The sequence below is a fragment of the Phyllobates terribilis genome, unplaced genomic scaffold (genome assembly GCF_046119375.1).
Source record: "Phyllobates terribilis strain yellow unplaced genomic scaffold, ASM4611937v1 Scaffold_13__5_contigs__length_258822181, whole genome shotgun sequence".
NCBI lineage: Eukaryota > Metazoa > Chordata > Amphibia > Anura > Dendrobatidae > Phyllobates > Phyllobates terribilis.
The window spans coordinates 169366425-169386766 of record NW_027362773.1 but is presented as its reverse complement, the minus strand read 5'-3'; the positions used below and the strand labels follow the sequence as shown (position 1 = coordinate 169386766).

At 44.3% G+C, this 20342-nt stretch overlaps 1 protein-coding gene across 6 annotated transcripts in view; it reads right to left on the bottom strand.

Annotated features, from left to right (window-relative positions):
* LOC141174230 (transcription factor Sox-6-like) overlaps positions 1-20342 on the bottom strand; it is a 454128-nt gene that overhangs the window by 261449 nt on the left and 172337 nt on the right. The gene's annotated exons all lie outside the window — the stretch shown is intronic.

Genomic DNA, 20342 nt, shown 5'->3' with positions numbered 1-20342 from the left:
GGAAATTCTCAGAAAGAAAAAAAAAATTCAGATCTATCATTTCCATTTGTGAGCGTGAGGTTTGGTTTTCACAAAACATTATTGTATTTTTTAATTACAATTTTAATGTGTTTCTGTGCACCTGATAAGTGCATTAAAAGATGCACGATCAAAGTATATTTCACCTATTAGAACTGCAATGCCAAAAGATGGAAGATGGATGAATCCTATTATTACTAACCGAATTTCTTTTGGACTACTTTAAATCTTAAAATTCAGCCCTGGTTTGAGACCCATATGTATAATCCTGTGTACTGATAGAGATTGTTTTCCTGCTTAATTTTTACATTTGTGATGATTGTTTTAATTATGACTCAATAAAATATACAAAATTTTAAACTTTCTAATGTGTCCATACTCCAGTATAATCCTTAATGTTGCCTATAAGGAGGTATGTGTGCCATTACTGATATTTGTCTGATATATACGGTATATCCCATTCACTAGTTCTCTGAACACAATTCTCCATCAAACTTCACAGCACCCATAAGCACTATAAACTGAATCTATCCCCCAATCCCTCATGATGGCTGGACCTTCATTACAGATAAGCCCCTGTAATTTGTCACCCCCGCCTCATTGTAGATTGTAAGCTCTTACGAGCAGGGTCGTCATTATTTTTGCTTTAATTATTGTATTAACTTTAACTGTTACTTATGACTGTTGTATATGAACCTCTGAATTGTAAAGAGCTGTGGAATTTGTTGGTGCTATATAAATAAAGATTATTATTATTACCATTATTATTAAAAAGTCCCAGGACTGTATCCTAAAGAGGAATCAGCTATGGGGTCATTTCAACACCAGTGCAGAGCTTGCTCAGAAATGGCAGCAGGCAGGTGTCAGTGGCTTGTGGAGGCTGTCTGGAGTCAGAAGTGCAGCAAAGAAGCCACTTATCTACAAGAAAACCATCAAGACAAGGGACGTTCTGTAGGGGGAGAAGGGATCGGATAGCAGAAGATGAGGGGGGGTTATTAACTATCATGATGCCCCTGCAGACTGTATGGGACGTCTGGAAAAATGATTGCCCAGAGAAGAGAGGGTCATGCTGCCATGGTCTTGTGTCTGCCAGCAGTAATGTCTCCTGAAACCATTCATGTGTGGGGCTTCTCATCCATGGAGGGGCTCACTCACAATGTGTGGGGGCTTCTCATCCATAGAGTGGGATCACTCACAATGTGTGGAGGCTTCTCATCCATGGAGGGGCTCACTCACAATGTGTGGGGGCTTCTCATCCATGGAGGGGCTCACTCACAATGTGTGGAGGCTTCTCATCCATGGAGGGGCTCACTCACAATGTGTGGAGGCTTCTCATCCATGGAGGGGCTCACTCACAATGTGTGGGGGCTTCTCATCCATAGAGTGGGATCACTCACAATTATAACCAAAGACCATGGCCATGAATAAAGAATGGGATCAAAACCTTCTCAAAGAATAACTAATAATAATAATAATATCTTTATTTATATAGCGCCAACATAATCCGCAGCGCTTTACAATTCAGACAATTTACAGACATTATGGGCGCTGTCCCCATTGGGGCTCACAATCTACATAATAAAAACTTCTCCCATCATCCAGAAGCAATATGGTAATGATGCTTTCTCCAGCATGATGGAGATCATGTCACAAGGCAAAAGTGAGAACTGTATGTTTCAGGGAAGAAAGTGTTGACATTTTGGATATATGGCCAAGAAACTCCACAGATCTCAGTCCCATTGAGAACCTGCGGTCAGTCCTCAAAAAGTGAGAAAACCCAGAAATTGTGATAACTCCGAGCTCTGATGAGACAAGAACTGGTGGCCGTCAGTGAGGATCTGCCCAGAAACCGATATCCATCTGCCGGGGCGAAGGGCAGAGTCTGGACAATAAGGGGCAGAAGTCTGGAGAATAAGGGGCAGAAGCATGGAGAATAAGGGGCAGGAGTGTGGAGATAAGGGGCAGGAGTCTGGACAATAAGGGGCAGAAGTCTGGAGAATAAGGGGCAGGAGTGTGGAGAATTAGGGACAGAAGTGTGAAGAATAAGGTGCAAAAGGGTGGAGAATAAGGGGCAGGAGTGTGGAGAATAAGGGGCAGGAATGTGGGGAATAAGGAGCAAGAGTGCGGAGAATGAGGGGCAGAAGTGTGGAGAATAAGGGGCAGGAGTGTGGAGAATGAGGGGCAGAAGTGTGGAGAATAAGGGGCAGAAGTGTGGAGAATAAGGGGCAGGAGCGTGGAGAATAATTGGCAGGAGCGTGGAGAATAAGGGGCAGGAGCGTGGAGAATAAGGGGCAGGAGCGTGGAGAATAAGGGGCAGGAGCGTGGAGAATAAGGGGCAGGAGTGTGGAGAATAAGGGGCGGGAGTGTGGAGAATAATGGGCAGGAGCGTGGAGAATAAGGGGCAGGAGCGTGGAGAATAAGGGGCAGGAGCGTGGAGAATAAGGGGCAGGAGTGTGGAGAATAAGGGGCAGGAGTGTGGAGAATAAGGGGCAGGAGCGTGGAGAATAAGGGGCAGGAGTGTGGAGAATAAGGGGCAGGAGCGTGGAGAATAAGGTGCAGGAGTGTGGAGAATAAGGGGCAGAAGCGTGGAGAATAAGGGGCAGAAGTGTGGAGAATAAGGGGCAGGAGCGTGGAGAATAAGGGGCAGGAGTGTGGAGATAAGGGGCAGGAGTCTGGACAATAAGGGGCAGAAGTCTGGAGAATAAGGGGCAGGAGTGTGGAGAATTAGGGACAGAAGTGTGAAGAATAAGGTGCAAAAGGGTGGAGAATAAGGGGCAGAAGGGTGGAGAATAAGGGGCAGGAATCTGGGGAATAAGGGGCAGGAGCGTGGAGAATAAGTGTAGGAGTGTGGAGAATAAGGGGCAGGAGTGTGGAGAATAAGGGGCAGGAGTGTGGAGGAATAAGGGGCAGGAGCGTGGAGAATAAGGGGCAGGAGCGTGGAGAATAAGGGGCAGGAGCGTGGAGAATAAGGAGCAGGAGTGTGGAGAATAAGGGGCAGGAGTGCGGAGAATAAGGGGCAGGAGCGTGGAGAATAAGGTGCAGGAGTGGTGGAGAATAAGGGGCAGGAGTGTTGAGAATAAGGGGCAGGAGTGTGGAGAATAAGGGGCAGGAGCGTGGAGAATAAGGGGCAGGAGTGTGGAGAATAAGGTGCAGGAGCGTGGAGAATAAGGGGCAGGAGTGTGGAGAATAAGGGGCAGAAGTGTGGAGAATAAGGGGCAGAAGTGTGGAGAATAAGGGGCAGAAGTGTGGAGAATAAGGGGCAGAAGTGTGAAAAGTGAGGGGCAGAAGTGTGGAGAATAAGGGGCAGGAGCGTGGAGAATAAGGGGCAGGAGCGTGGAGAATAAGGGGCAGGAGTGTGGAGAATAAGGGGCAGGAGCGTGGAGAATAAGGGGCAGGAGTGTGGAGAATAAGGGGCAGGAGCGTGGAGAATAAGGTGCAGGAGTGTGGAGAATAAGGGGCAGAAGCGTGGAGAATAAGGGGCAGAAGTGTGGAGAATAAGGGGCAGGAGCGTGGAGAATAAGGGGCAGGAGTGTGGAGAATAAGGGGCAGGAGTGTGGAGAATAAGGGGCAGGAGTGTGGAGAATAAGGGGCAGGAGTGTGGAGAATAAGGGGCAGGAGTGTGGAGGAATAAGGGGCAGGAGCGTGGAGAATAAGGGGCAGGAGTGTGGAGAATAAGGGGCAGGAGTGTGGAGAATAAGGGGCAGGAGCGTGGAGAATAAGGGGCAGGAGTGTGGAGAATAAGGGGCAGGAGCGTGGAGAATAAGGTGCAGGAGTGTGGAGAATAAGGGGCAGAAGCGTGGAGAATAAGGGGCAGAAGTGTGGAGAATAAGGGGCAGGAGCGTGGAGAATAAGGGGCAGGAGTGTGGAGAATAAGGGGCAGGAGTGTGGAGAATAAGGGGCAGGAGTGTGGAGAATAAGGGGCAGGAGTGTGGAGGAATAAGGGGCAGGAGCGTGGAGAATAAGGGGCAGGAGCGTGGAGAATAAGGGGCAGGAGCGTGGAGAATAAGGGGCAGGAGTGCGGAGAATAAGGGGCAGGAGTGCGGAGAATAAGGGGCAGGAGCGTGGAGAATAAGGTGCAGGAGTGGTGGAGAATAAGGGGCAGGAGTGTTGAGAATAAGGGGCAGGAGTGTGGAGAATAAGGGGCAGGAGTGTGGAGAATAAAGGGCAGGAGCGTGGAGAATAAGGGGCAGGAGTGTGGAGAATAAGGTGCAGGAGCGTGGAGAATAAGGGGCAGGAGTGTGGAGAATAAGGGGCAGAAGTGTGGAGAATAAGGGGCAGAAGTGTGGAGAATAAGGGGCAGAAGTGTGGAGAATAAGGGGCAGAAGTGTGAAAAGTGAGGGGCAGAAGTGTGGAGAATAAGGGGCAGGAGCGTGGAGAATAAGGTGCAGGAGCGTGGAGAATAAGGTGCAGGAGCGTGGAGAATAAGGGGCAGGAGTGTGGAGAATAAGGGGCAGGAGCGTGGAGAATAAGGGGCAGGAGTGTGGAGAATAAGGTGCAGGAGTGTGGAGAATAAGGGGCAGAAGCGTGGAGAATAAGGGGCAGAAGTGTGGAGAATAAGGGGCAGGAGCGTGGAGAATAAGGGGCAGGAGTGTGGAGAATAAGGGGCAGGAGTGTGGAGAATAAGGGGCAGGAGTGTGGAGAATAAGGGGCAGGAGTGTGGAGGAATAAGGGGCAGGAGCGTGGAGAATAAGGGGCAGGAGCGTGGAGAATAAGGGGCAGGAGCGTGGAGAATAAGGGGCAGGAGCGTGGAGAATAAGGAGCAGGAGTGTGGAGAATAAGGGGCAGGAGTGCGGAGAATAAGGGGCAGGAGCGTGGAGAATAAGGTGCAGGAGTGGTGGAGAATAAGGGGCAGGAGTGTTGAGAATAAGGGGCAGGAGTGTGGAGAATAAGGGGCAGGAGCGTGGAGAATAAGGGGCAGGAGTGTGGAGAATAAGGTGCAGGAGCGTGGAGAATAAGGTGCAGGAGCGTGGAGAATAAGGGGCAGGAGTGTGGAGAATAAGGGGCAGAAGTGTGGAGAATAAGGGGCAGAAGTGTGGAGAATAAGGGGCAGAAGTGTGGAGAATAAGGGGCAGAAGTGTGAAAAGTGAGGGGCAGCGCGGGGAATATTGAGGCTTTACAGAAACTTCATTGATTTGTCAAAAACCATGTAAAAACTTATGGAATGTTTAGAATTGTCCCGTCAATAACCATAGAAACAGCCGACTAAAAGAGCGAGAATTACTGAAGAGACAAAATGTGAAAAACAAAACTTCCGGCAGTCTGAAAACTTTTGGCCACAACTGTATCTTGAAATAAATGGTTTAACTTGTATGCGCCATGATGATAGATTTTGTTATTGATACAAGGGGTTATTCCAATGTTGTACTAGGTAAGAATCTGTATAAATAATAACGATTACTAGTATCTGCACTCTCCGCGGTGCAGGACATGTGGGACCACAAGAAGTGAGAGTCCCAGCTACTGATCGTTAGTAGTGGCCTGAATTCCAGGCACTTGAAAGCTTCAAACTCGTCTTCATCTTCTATGTGAAGATTTTCTAAGCTGATGGAGGGTTCTGGTTACACAAAATGTTCTAGAAAAGTCCTTAAGTGACACTTTAAGAGCAAATGGTGGTAAACGCGAAGTGATATTGGACTACTGACATTTGATGCATTGTGACACTCGTTTCATATGGATTACGGCCAGCGCTTCATATGGAGCTTTTATTTCTATTACACAGGAATTTATTAAGATACCTTTTTTATTGCCAGAAAATATCCTTACACCCATGTGGAAAGTATGACGCTACTACGAGTGGGGGTGATCAAGAGCACAGTCACTGAAAGCTATGCCAGTTTGTTTGGCTATTACAAAATTGCCCAGTTTCCTTTCGTTTCTACACGCTTTGGTTGCCTGTCCCAAGAGCTTACATTCTAAAGGGTGAGCTTAGAAGGGTGATTCGTAGTACATACCTGACAATTATATTCATCATATACATGTTCTGTCATCTGATACACAATGAAGTGATTCTGTGTGATACAGATTTGTATTATCTGCTGTACAATAGAATGCCTATCTATGCTGCAGTCTCTTCATTTTTTGGTTTTGGGGTAGGGGGCACTACTATTTGAGTTACAGGTCTCGTCAGAAGCAAAACTGTAGCATTATCAGAACTTGTGCTGACCTTATTGTGCTTCTGCAACACATTCAGCTTGGTGGCTTGTTCTATAGTGTATCACTGTACTTAGGGCATTTGAGAAGCACACAGCTCAAGAAAGTTAGAGTCAGAAGCAGCCAATGTCAGGGCTGGTGATTTTAAAAGATTTATAACAGCAGCTTGTCAGGAGCCGAGAGGGAGATGAGCAGATAACTGCTGTATAGAAATCATTGTGCTGGAGAGAGGTGGCTGGGATGTTAGGAGTTAACTCGTCTCCTGGAATTTAACTACTGCACACACTTGGCCATGGTCTGGACAGGCTCAAGTGGTCAATCGACTTGGAAACCAGCTGTACACTATGTAAGATAAAAGTGCTCACAACACGAGAATAGCAGCACATAGAAAATGATCATCAATTGCAAACTTAATTTTTTTCCGTCTAACTAAAGCAATTTAAAAACATGAGAACACCCCTTATAATATCATAACATCAATGCAATAGTCTGTGGTATAAAGCTTTATATTAAGTCTAATAAAACATGAGTAATAGTGTTATGTTCTGCTACCAGAGCTAAGGAAAGAGAGGAGATCTGTCCCTACGATAGAACTCAGCTGAATCCCTACGATGTAACAGGGAACCTGATCCTGCGATCAGACCTGCTAAAGTCCTAAGCTAGTCTGTACGGAGACCTATAGATGTGGGGAAGGAATCCCTACAAGTACTAAGGACTGGGAGGAATATGGGACACCTCCTAACAGAAATAGTAGCAGACAGACGAACAAACAAAATATATAGAACATAGAGGTCCGTAGACCAAGCAAACTAACAGAGTAAGATACAGAGCAAAGGCTAGCTAGAAAGTAGTAATACAATGAAGTCCAGCAAAGCCAGAAGGGCGAAGCAGGCATAAATAGGCCAACAAGGTCATGTGACCAGCAAAGGAAAAAAAACCTAAGAGCAAGGTTCTAACAGTAAGTCCAGCCTGCAAATTCTCTAAGGAAAGATTTTTCTGTTCCATCATGGTGTCGGTTCAGGATTTGGCTAAACACCTGCAGGGACTCTCTCTGGAGGTGGCCGAGCTCCGTCAGCACGTGAGTAACTGTCCTGGAGCACATTTCTTGGAGCCTAAGGTATGTTTGCCGGATTTATTTTTTGGTGAACATCAAGAATTTTTTTCATTTAAAAATGCTTGCTTATTGTATTTTCGTTTGAGACCCAAGTCCTCTGGGGATGAATCCCAGCGCATAGGGTTCATAATGTCACTTTTGCGCAAAGAGCCTCAGGAGTGGGCCTTTTCTTTGCAACCTAGTGATACATGCTTCAGATCAGTGGATAGTTTTTTTTCTGCTTTGGGACTATTATATGATGATCCTGACCGTGTTGCATCAGCTGAGACTGAGTTGAGACGTTTGAAACAGGGATCAGGCAATGTGGAAAAATATTGTACTCATTTCCGTCGTTGGTCTACTCAAATAGGGTGGAACGATTCTGCTCTGAAAAGTTTATTTCTGGCTGGACTTACTGTTATGTTCTGCTACCAGAGCTAAGGAAAGAGAGGAGATCTGTCCCTACGATAGAACTCAGCTGAATCCCTACGATGTAACAGGGAACCTGATCCTGCGATCAGACCTGCTAAAGTCCTAAGCTAGTCTGTACGGAGACCTATAGATGTGGGGAAGGAATCCCTACAAGTACTAAGGACTGGGAGGAATATGGGACACCTCCTAACAGAAATAGTAGCAGACAGACGAACAAACAAAATATATAGAACATAGAGGTCCGTAGACCAAGCAAACTAACAGAGTAAGATACAGAGCAAAGGCTAGCTAGAAAGTAGTAATACAATGAAGTCCAGCAAAGCCAGAAGGGCGGAGCAGGCTTAAATAGGCCAACAAGGTCATGTGACCAGCAAAGGAAAAAAAACCTAAGAGCAAGGTTCTAACAAATAGTAAGAGGACCTTCAGGGAGGAACTCATAATCTGATCAATATAGATAAAGACCACGGTAAAGGTAAAGACGTTGTACAAACCAAAGGATATTTCCTGAGCACCTTGAGGTTACAGCCACAAGTGCAGCCCTGAAACTGCATACAATGGAGTGTTCTGTCCTTATTCATCCTGAGCTTCCTGATTCATGACACAGCTGATGAAAGAGACTGGAAACTCCACACATGAGAATATGGGGGCAGAGATACAGAAAATGCTTTTGGAAAGTAATTGCATTTGGGCAGAGATGTTTGTGCATGTGTCAGTAAGAACATGTGTCAGTAAATACTTGCATTTGTAATGGAGGACTATAAAACGAGGATATGCGAGTGCCTGCAGCCGTGAAGTCTATAAAACACTATATCTATAGGTTCTCGCTGTGATGTGGGAGGCAGAGCAGTCATTTCTACAGATTCTCTGGATTGTGAATTTACCCGCAGAGCAAGTAGAAAACATTGCAAATATTATATCAATACATAAATAATGAGGGCGGTGAGGAAATCATTCCAATCTCCATATCCATGAAGTGCGAAGCCTTGAGACAGAGAGCACACAACTAATGTCCTCGTATTGTTTTCTGATGATTGTCTTCTTTCAAATCAGTTTTTATGACAAATCCCCTTGTAGCCAAATCCATTAGAAAATCAAAATATTCATTATTTGTGCAGCGTAGGAGCGGAGGACAGACGTGTGACATCAGACGCGCTAGCTTCCACTGATCCCTACATCATCAGTACCCCCATAGCACGGCCCCGGCACACACCAACAATACTGTCCCCCGACAATACAGTGACCACAGAAAACCGCTCCTGAATTAGGCTTAGAGAGACCGCTTGGATATATAGAAAGTCACAAAAATAACAACAAAATAGCATGGCAGCAATAAAGGATAGAAAATGCAAAGCTGCGCCGGGACAGTGACTGTTGTCACCGCTTGTTCAGATTGAAATAAAAGATAAAATCAGACGACCTGTGACTATTAGTAACTATGGACTTCACAAGAGCTGCAAGCTTGTGAATGAGCGCTGGTAAGAAGGCTCGCTCCCGCTGTAATCCTGCTGGCAATCACCCGCTCGTTCACCAGATGATTGGCAGCACATTGTCCTGTGTAACCAGTATGCAGTGCCGATAACATGTACTGCACATGGGGACAGAACCATGGTATTAGCTGTCGTTCCCTCCCCGCCATTGCTGGCCAGCCTGCGAAAACAGACAGGTACACCAATGCCAGATGATCGGTGCTCGATACTGGGACATTAGACTCATCTGTCCCACATTGTTTGCCCTCACATCATTGCAATAGACTATGAAGGGTGGCTTTGATGCTTAAAAAAAAAACAGTTTTATTCCCTGTTCCTTTATCACTACGGAAAAGACAAGCCGGCAGTTTGAGCAGAGCAGAAATAGGTATTACGATCACCAAGCACAAGCTGTCTAAGGCCTGGGCTACTCTGACACTTATTACTGCAGTCCACCTAATTGCATAGAACTCAATGTATCGCTTTGGACTCCAGCTGTAGCTAAATAGTTGAAGTCAAACAGTAGCACTACAAAAAGTGGTGTAGCCCCGGCCTAAAAAGAACAAGGCTACGTCAAAAACCTTCCAATCCCGGATTCAACACTTCGACATGTTATCAAGAAGTTTTCAGATCCTTCCACAACGTGACAGAAAGAGGAGCATTAATGAGAGAGCACTAAGAAAGCTGGATGTGACAAAGGAAACACATACAAGCACTAAGAAAGCTGGATGTGACAAAGGAACCACATACAAGCACTAAGAAAGCTGGATGTGACAAAGGAACCACATACAAACACTAAGGAAGCTGGATGTGACAAAGGAACCACATACAAGCACTAAGAAAGCTGGATGTGACAAAGGAACCACATACAAGCACTAAGGAAGCTGGATGTGACAAAGAAACCACATACAAGCACTAAGAAAGCTGGATGTGACAAAGGAAACACATACAAGCACTAAGAAAGCTGGATGTGACAAAGGAAACACATACAAGCACTAAGAAGGCTGGATGTGACAAAGGAACCACATACAAGCACTAAGAAAGCTGGATGTGACAAAGGAACCACATACAAACACTAAGAAAGCTGGATGTGACAAAGGAACCACATACAAGCACTAAGAAAGCTGGATGTGACAAAGGAACCACATACAAGCCCTAAGAAAGCTGGATGTGACAAAGGAACCACATACAAGCACTAAGAAAGCTGGATGTGACAAAGGAACCACATACAAGCACTAAGAAAGCTGGATGTGACAAAGGAACCACATACAAGCACTAAGAAAGCTGGATGTGACAAAGGAACCACATACAAACACTAAGAAAGCTGGATGTGACAAAGGAACCACATACAAGCACTAAGAAAGCTGGATGTGACAAAGGAACCACATACAAGCCCTAAGAAAGCTGGATGTGACAAAGGAACCACATACAAGCCCTAAGAAAGCTGGATGTGACAAAGGAACCACATACAAGCACTAAGAAAGCTGGATGTGACAAAGGAACCACATACAAGCACTAAGAAAGCTGGATGTGACAAAGGAACCACATACAAGCACTAAGAAAGCTGGATGTGACAAAGGAACCACATACAAGCACTAAGAAAGCTGGATGTGACAAAGGAACCACATACAAGCCCTAAGAAAGCTGGATGTGACAAAGGAACCACATACAAGCACTAAGAAAGCTGGATGTGACAAAGGAACCACATACAAGCACTAAGTAAGCTGGATGTGACACATACAACGATCGCTGCACTTTAAAGCTAAATATGTTCTCAATTGCAAAATGAGGAAAATAATGACCGGTTTAAATAGACCAGCAACAAGTCCTTTACATAATAAACCAGAAAAGGTGCAATAATCTTGACCCGTATAGATAGGCTGCAGAGGATATATATATTTAATATGCAGGACCGCCAGGTACCTAAAAACGTGTAGAGAGAAGGTCGCTAGAGCTTCTGTAATTGATCTGAATGTCCACCTTTTTATATAATGTGTATTATATACTGGAGGAGGACATTAAGATCAATTACAGAAGCTCTAGCGACCTTCTCTCTACACGTTTTTAGGTACCTGGCGGTCCTGCATATTAGATGAGGCCCAATGTGATCTGGGTGGTAAAGGATCCTTGAATCCAGCCCTGGGGATCACAATGATTAGAGCAGATTAACACACAGTCTAGTGGGGAGGGATGAAGTATTTCTTGCTACCGTTCCAGGGCAGGGACAGTACATGACTGACAGCGACTGCTATCTGCAGACAGGGAATACAGGGGCTCTACAGGAGCGTGGCCCCTCCAGCACACTGAGCACCATAGGACTGGCTTACTTGCATAGCTATAAAGGGAATCTGTCAGCACGCTTTTGCTACCTCATCTGAGATCAGCGTGACGTAGGTAAAGAAAAGCTGAATCCAATGATGTATCACTTAGATTATTGGGTGCAGCCGTTCTCACGCAATCAAGAGCTTTTAGATTTATAATGAAGCAAAGCTGAGAAAGCTAACCCCTCCCACACCACAGCTGCCCCGCCCACACCAGGCTCTCTGTATACCAAGTCCATAGACAGTGAGGAGCTTAGCGGCTGGACTAGTCCTGCAATGGTAATCTCTTAGGGATAGATCCTTCACAGTTAGTAAACAGCAGCACTGTGACAAGTGACACATCCCTGAATTCTGTGTTTCAGCCTTTCTCTCCTGCTGTCTTCAGATGAGTAGTAACAACCTGCTGAGAGATTCCCTTTAATGATACCTGTACTGTCTGTAGTACCCCGGATATGATCTGCCCAGATCCCCGGATATGATCTGCCCAGATCCCCGGATAATGTTATCAGTCCAGCAGAAGTTAGAAATCAGGACAATGAAAGGTTGTGTGGAGTCAGCGGCGGCGAGGCCAGCGCAGTCCAAGGACACTGTGTCTTTCAGGCGTCGGCAGCACTTAGCAGGTCCAGGGGCCCTCCAAGACCTCACAGATTTCAGACTTTTCACACAATCAGGTAGAGAGAGCTGTAGGAGTCAGCAGTCGTCCCATTCACAAAACAAAACGAATATTTTACTGACAATGTGCGAAAACAACAGAAGCCTCGCTCAGAAGCCGCTGAACCATGCGGCCCATGAAATCATCAGATGGAGCAAGCGGTCCTCCGAGCCCCCGCACCGAAACACACTTTCTAATGACCTTTAAAAGAAGCTGCCAGGGCTGCAGGGAAGACCCCAATATCCATCACCCAGCAGAACAGCAATGCTCGGGCGAGGTCTACACTTATACACTGTATATTCCTGTGTAATAACATCCCTGCGCCATTACACGTTACCAGTGCTTTTATATTCCCTAATAGTATGTACTGTATAGTGTGATAATCACCCCGTATACATAATACTAGCTACTGAACCCATTCTACGCCCGGGTGGCGAGCATTTTTATTGGTATATGGTCACCAATGCTGGTATGTGCTGCCCCCCTCCTGGGATTTGTGCTGCCCCCATCCTGTCCCCACCATCCTATCCTGGTATGCATGGCTCCCTCATTCCCAAATCCTGGTATGAATGGCTCCCTCATCCCCAAATCCTGGTATACATGGTACACCTCATCCCCAATCCTGGTATGAATGGCTCCCTCATCCCCAAATCCTGGTATACATGGTACACCTCATCCCCAATCCTGGTGTGCATGGCACCCCTCATCCCCAATCCTGGTGTGCATGGCACCCCTCATCCCCAATCCTGGTATGCATGGCACCCCTCATCCCCCAATCCTGGCATGCATGGCACCCCTCATCCCTATCCTGATATGCATGGCACCCCTCATCTCCATCCTGGCATGCATGGCACCCCTCATCCCTATCCTGATATGCATGGCACCCCTCATCTCCATCCTGGTATGCATGGCAACCCTAATCCCCAATCCTGGTGTGCATGGCACCCCTCATCCCCAATCCTGGTATGCATGGCACCCCTCATCCCCAATCCTGGTATGCATGGCACCCCTGATCTCCATCCTGGTATGTATGGCCCCGTCATCCCTATCCTGGTATGCATGGCACCCCTCATCCCCAATCCTGGTATGCATGGCACCCCTCATTCCCAATCCTGGTATGCATGGCACCCCTGATCTCCATCCTGGTATGCATGGCACCCCTCATCCCCAATCCTGGTATGCATGGCACCCCTCATTCCCAATCCTGGCATACATGGCACCCCTCATTCCCAATCCTGGCATGCATGGCACCCCTCATCCCTATCCTGATATGCATGGCACCCCTCATCTCCATCCTGGCATGCATGGCACCCCTCATCCCTATCCTGATATGCATGGCACCCCTCATCCCCAATCCTGGTATGCATGGCACCCCTCATCTCCATCCTGGTATGCATGGCAACCCTAATCCCCAATCCTGGTGTGCATGGCACCCCTCATCCCCAATCCTGGTATGCATGGCACCCCTCATCCCCAATCCTGGTATGCATGGCACCCCTGATCTCCATCCTGGTATGTATGGCCCCGTCATCCCTATCCTGGTATGCATGGCACCCCTCATCCCCAATCCTGGTATGCATGGCACCCCTCAAACCCAAACCTGGTATGCAAGGCACCCCTCATCCCCAATCCTGGTATACATGGCACCCCTAATCCCCAATCCTGGTATGCATGACACCCCTCATCCCCAATCCAGGTATGCATGGCACCCCTCATCCCCAATCCTGGTATGCATGGCACCCGTAATCCCCAATCCTAGCATGCATGGCACCCCTCATCCCCAATCCTGGCATGCGTGGCACCCCTCAACCCCAATCCTGGTATGTGTGGCCCCCTCATCCCCAATCCTGGTATGCGTGGCACCCCTCATCCCCAATCCTGGTATGTGTGGCCCCCTCACCCCCCAATCCTGATATGCGTGGCCCCCCTCATCGCCCCAATCCTGGTATGTGTGGCCCCCTCACCTCCCAATCCTGGTATGTGTGGCCCCCTCACCTCCCAATCCTGGTATGTGTGGCCCCCTCACCCCCCAATCCCGGTATGTATGGCACCCCTCATCCCTATCACGCTGTACAGACATACAAAAAAATAAACACTTATACTCACCTTTCTTCCTTGTGCTCCAGCTCTGTGTCCTGTTCTGCCGGAGGCTGGGGGAGCAGCGCGGCGCTGGAGTACGCGTGTGCCCATACCGCGCTGTCCGGCACCATTTTGCTGAAGACATACTGCAAATGTGTCTTCAGTAAAATGGCGCCGGATAGCGCTATGTACATGCGCCGATCCGACGCCTCACTCCTGCCCCTCTCTCCGGTGAAGAGAGGAGCCGCAGCAGCGCTCCTCCCGGTCAGGTAAGTAAGTATGGCGCTGGAGATCGCGGTATACGTTCAGTGTCTACACATATCGCGATCTCCGGCGCCATACACTCCTCTTACCTGTAACGGCTCCATGAGTGATTCTGTCAGACTGCGCGTCGCACAAGTGCAGTCTATAAAGGCTTCAGACAGAGGGACGTATCTCCCGTTATATTATAGATTCACCCCTGTATAACAGGCACCGAGTACAATAATCACCCCGTATATATAATATTCACCCCTGTATAACATACACATGGTGTAATAATCACCCTGTATATATAATATTCACCCCTGTATAACATACACCTGGTGTAATAATCACCCTGTATATATAATATTCACCCCTGTATAACATACACCTGGTGTAATAATCACCCTGTATATATAATATTCACCCCTGTATAACACACACCTGGTGTAATAATCACCCCGTATATATAATATTCACCCCTGTATAACATACACCTGGTGTAATAATCACCCCATATATATAATATTCACCCCTGTATAACATACACCTGGTGTAATAATCACCCTGTATATATAATATTCACCACATTATAACATACACCTGGTGTAATAATCACCCCATATATATAATATTCACCCCTGTATAACATACACCTGGTGTAATAATCACCCTGTATATATAATATTCACCCCTGTATAACATACACCTGGTGTAATAATCACCCTGTATATATAATATTCACCCCTGTATAACATACACCTGGTGTAATAATTACCCCGTATATATAATATTCACCCCTGTATAACATACACCTGGTGTAATAATCACCCCGTATATATAATATTCACCCCTGTATAACATGCACCTGGTGTAATAATCACCCTGTATATATAATATTCACCCCTGTATAACAAGCACCTGGTGTAATAATCACCCCGTATATATAATATTCACCCCTGTATAACATACACCTAGTGTAATAATCACCCCGTATATATAATATTCACCCCTGTATAACATACACCTAGTGTAATAATCACCCCGTATATATAATATTCACCCCTGTATAACATACACCTGGTGTAATAATCACCCCATATATATAATATTCACCCCTGTATAACGTACACCTAGTGTAATAATCACCCCGTATATATAATATTCACCCCTGTATAACATACACCTGGTGTAATAATCATCCTGTATATATAATATTCACCCCTGTATAACATACACCTGGTGTAATAATCACCCCATATATATATAATATTCACCCCTGTATAACATACACCTGGTGTAATAATCACCCTGTAAATATCATATTCACCCCTGTATAACATGCACCTGGTGTAATAATCACCCTGTATATATAATATTCACCCCTGTATAACATACACCTGGTGTAATAATCACCCCGTATATATAATATTCACCCCTGTATAACATACACCTGGTGTAATAATCACCCCGTATATATAATATTCACCCCTGTATAACATACACCTGGTGTAATAATCACCCTGTATATATAATATTCACCCCTGTATAACATACACCTGGTGTAATAATCACCCTGTATATATAATATTCACCCCTGTATAACATGCACCTGGTGTAATAATCACCCTGTATATATAATATTCACCTCTGTATAACATGCACCTGGTGTAATAATCACCCTGTATATATAATATTCACCCCTGTATAACGTACACCTGGTGTAATAATCACCCTGTAAATATAATATTCACCCCCGTATAACATACACCTGGTGTAATAATCACCCCATATATATAATATTCACCCCATTATAACATACACCTGGTGTAATAATCACCCCATATATATAATATTCACCTCTGTATAACATGCACCTGGTGTAATAATCACCCTGTATATATAATATTCACCCCTGTATAACACACACCTGGTGTAATAATCACCCCGTATATATAATATTCACCTCTGAATAACATACACCTGGTGTAATAATCACCCCGTATATATAATATTCACCCCTGTATAACATGCACCTGGTGTAATAATCACCCCGTATATATAATATTCACCTCTGAATAACACACACCTGGTGTAATAATCACCCCGTATATATAATATTCACCTCTGAATAACATACACCTGGTGTAATAATCACCCCGTATATATAATATTCACCCCTGTATAACATGCAGCTGGTGTAATAATCACCCTGTATATATAATATTCACCCCTGTATAACAAGCACCTGGTGTAATAATCACCCCGTATATATAATATTCACCCCTGTATAACATACACCTAGTGTAATAATCACCCCGTATATATAATATTCACCCCTGTATAACATACACCTAGTGTAATAATCACCCCGTATATATAATATTCACCCCTGTATAACATACACCTGGTGTAATAATCACCCCATATATATAATATTCACCCCTGTATAACATACACCTAGTGTAATAATCACCCCGTATATATAATATTCACCCCTGTATAACATACACCTGGTGTAATAATCATCCTGTATATATAATATTCACCCCTGTATAACATACACCTGGTGTAATAATCACCCTGTATATATAATATTCACCCCTGTATAACATACACCTGGTGTAATAATCACCCCGTATATATAATATTCACCCCTGTATAACATACACCTGGTGTAATAATCACCCTGTAAATATAATATTCACCCCTGTATAACATACACCTGGTGTAATAATCACCCCATATATATAATATTCACCCCATTATAACATACACCTGGTGTAATAATCACCCCGTATATATAATATTCACCCCTGTATAACATACACCTGGTGTAATAATCACCCCATATATATAATATTCACCCCATTATAACATACACCTGGTGTAATAATCACCCCGTATATATAATATTCACCCCTGTATAACATACACCTGGTGTAATAATCACCCCGTATATATAATATTCACCCCTGTATAACATACACCTGGTGTAATAATCACCCTGTATATATAATATTCACCCCTGTATAACATGCACCTGGTGTAATAATCACCCTGTATATATAATATTCACCCCTGTATAACATACACCTGGTGTAATAATCACCCCGTATATATAATATTCACCCCTGTATAACATACACCTGGTGTAATAATCACCCCGTATATATAATATTCACCCCTGTATAACATACACCTGGTGTAATAATCACCCTGTATATATAATATTCACCCCTGTATAACATACACCTGGTGTAATAATCACCCTGTATATATAATATTCACCCCTGTATAACATGCACCTGGTGTAATAATCACCCTGTATATATAATATTCACCTCTGTATAACATGCACCTGGTGTAATAATCACCCTGTATATATAATATTCACCCCTGTATAACGTACACCTGGTGTAATAATCACCCTGTAAATATAATATTCACCCCTGTATAACATACACCTGGTGTAATAATCACCCCATATATATAATATTCACCCCTGTATAACATACACCTGGTGTAATAATCACCCCATATATATAATATTCACCCCTGTATAACATACACCTGGTGTAATAATCACCCCATATATATAATATTCACCTCTGTATAACATGAACCTGGTGTAATAATCACCCTGTATATATAATATTCACCCCTGTATAACATACACCTGGTGTAATAATCACCCCATATATATAATATTCACACCTGTATAACATACACCTGGTGTAATAATCACCCTGTAAATATAATATTCACCCCTGTATAACATACACCTGGTGTAATAATCACCCCGTGTATATAATATTCACCCCTGTATAACATACACCTGGTGTAATAATCACCCCATATATATAATATTCACCCCTGTATAACATACACCTGGTGTAATAATCACCCTGTATATATAATATTCACCCCTGTATAACATACACCTGGTGTATTAATCACCCCATATATATAATATTCACCCCTGTATAACATACACCTGCTGTAATAATCACCCTGTATATATAATATTCACCCCTGTATAACATACACCTGGTGTAATAATCACCCCGTGTATATAATATTCACCCCTGTATAACATACACCTGGTGTAATAATCACCCCATATATATAATATTCACCCCTGTATAACATACACCTGGTGTAATAATCACCCTGTATATATAATATTCACCCCTGTATAACATACACCAGGTGTAATAATCACCCTGTAAATATAATATTCACCCCTGTATAACATACACCTGGTGTAATAATCACCCTGTAAATATAATATTCACCCCTGTATAACATACACCTGGTGTAATAATCAACCCATATATACAGTTATATGAAAAAGTTTGGGCACCCCTATTAATCTTAAGCTTAAAGTTTTATAAAAATTGGTGTTTTTGCAACAGCTATTTCAGTTTGATATATGTAATAACTGTTGGACACAGTAATGTTTCTGCCTTGAAATGAGGTTTATTGTACTAACAGAAAATGTGCAATCTGCATTCAAACAAAATTTGACAGGTGCATAAGTATGGGCACCCTTATCATTTTCTTGTTTTAAATACTCCTACCTACTTTTTACTGACTTACTAAAGCACTTTTTTTGGTTTTGTAACCTCATTGAGCTTTGAACTTTATAGCCAGGTGTATGCAATCATGAGAAAAGCTACTTAAAGTGGCCACTTGCAAGTTGTTCTCCTGTTTGAATCTCCTCTGAAGAGTGGCATCATGGGCTCCTCAAAACAACTGACAAATGATCTGAAAACAAAGATTATTCAACATAGTTGTTCAGGGGAAGGATACAAAAAGCTGTCTCAGAGATTTAACCTGTCAGTTTCCACTGTGAGGAACATAGTGAGGAAATGGAAGAACACAGGGACAGTTCTTGTTAAGGCCAGAAGTGGCAGGCCAAGAAAAACATCAGAAAGGCAGAAAAGAAAAATGGTGAGATCAGTCAAGGACAATCCTCAGACCACCTCCAGAGAGCTGCAGCATCAACTTGCTGCAGATGGTGCCACTGTGCATCGGTCAACTATACAACGCACTTTGCACAAGGAGAAGCTGTATGGGAGAGTGATGCGAAAGAAGCCGTTTCTGCAAGCACGCCACAAACAGAGTCGGCTGAGGTATGCAAAAGCACATTTGAAGAAGCCAATTTCTTATTGGAAGAAGGTCCTGTGGACTGATGAAACCAAGATTGAGTTGTTTGGTCATACAAAAAGGCGTTATGCATGGCGGCAAAAAAACACAGCATTCCAAAAAAACACTTGCTACCCGCAGTAAAATTTGGTGGAGGTTCCATCATGCTTTGGGGCTGTGTGGCCAATGCCGGCACCGGGAATCTTGTTAAAGTTGAGGGACGCATGGATTCCACTCAGTATCAGCAGATTCTTGACAATAATGTTCAAGAATCAGTGACAAAGTTGAAGTTACGCAGGGGATGGATCTTTCAGCAAGACAATGATTCAAAACACCGCTCCAAATCTACTCAGGCATTCATGCAGAGGAACAATTACAATGTTCTGGAATGGCCATCCCAGTCCCCAGACCTGAATATCATTGAACATCTGTGGGATCATTTGAAGAGGGCTGTCCATGCTCGGCGACCATCAAACTTACAGGAACTGGAATTGTTTTGTAAAGAGGAATGGTCAAAAATACCTTCATCCAGGATCCAGGAACTCATTAAAAGCTACAGGAAGCGACTAGAGGCAAAAGGAGGATCTACTAAATATTAATGTCACTTTTCTGGTGAGGTGCCCATACTTATGCACCTGTCACATTTTGTTTGAATGCAGATTGCACATTTTCTGTTAGTACAATAAACCTCATTTCAAGGCAGAAACATTACTGTGTGCAACAGTTATTACATATAT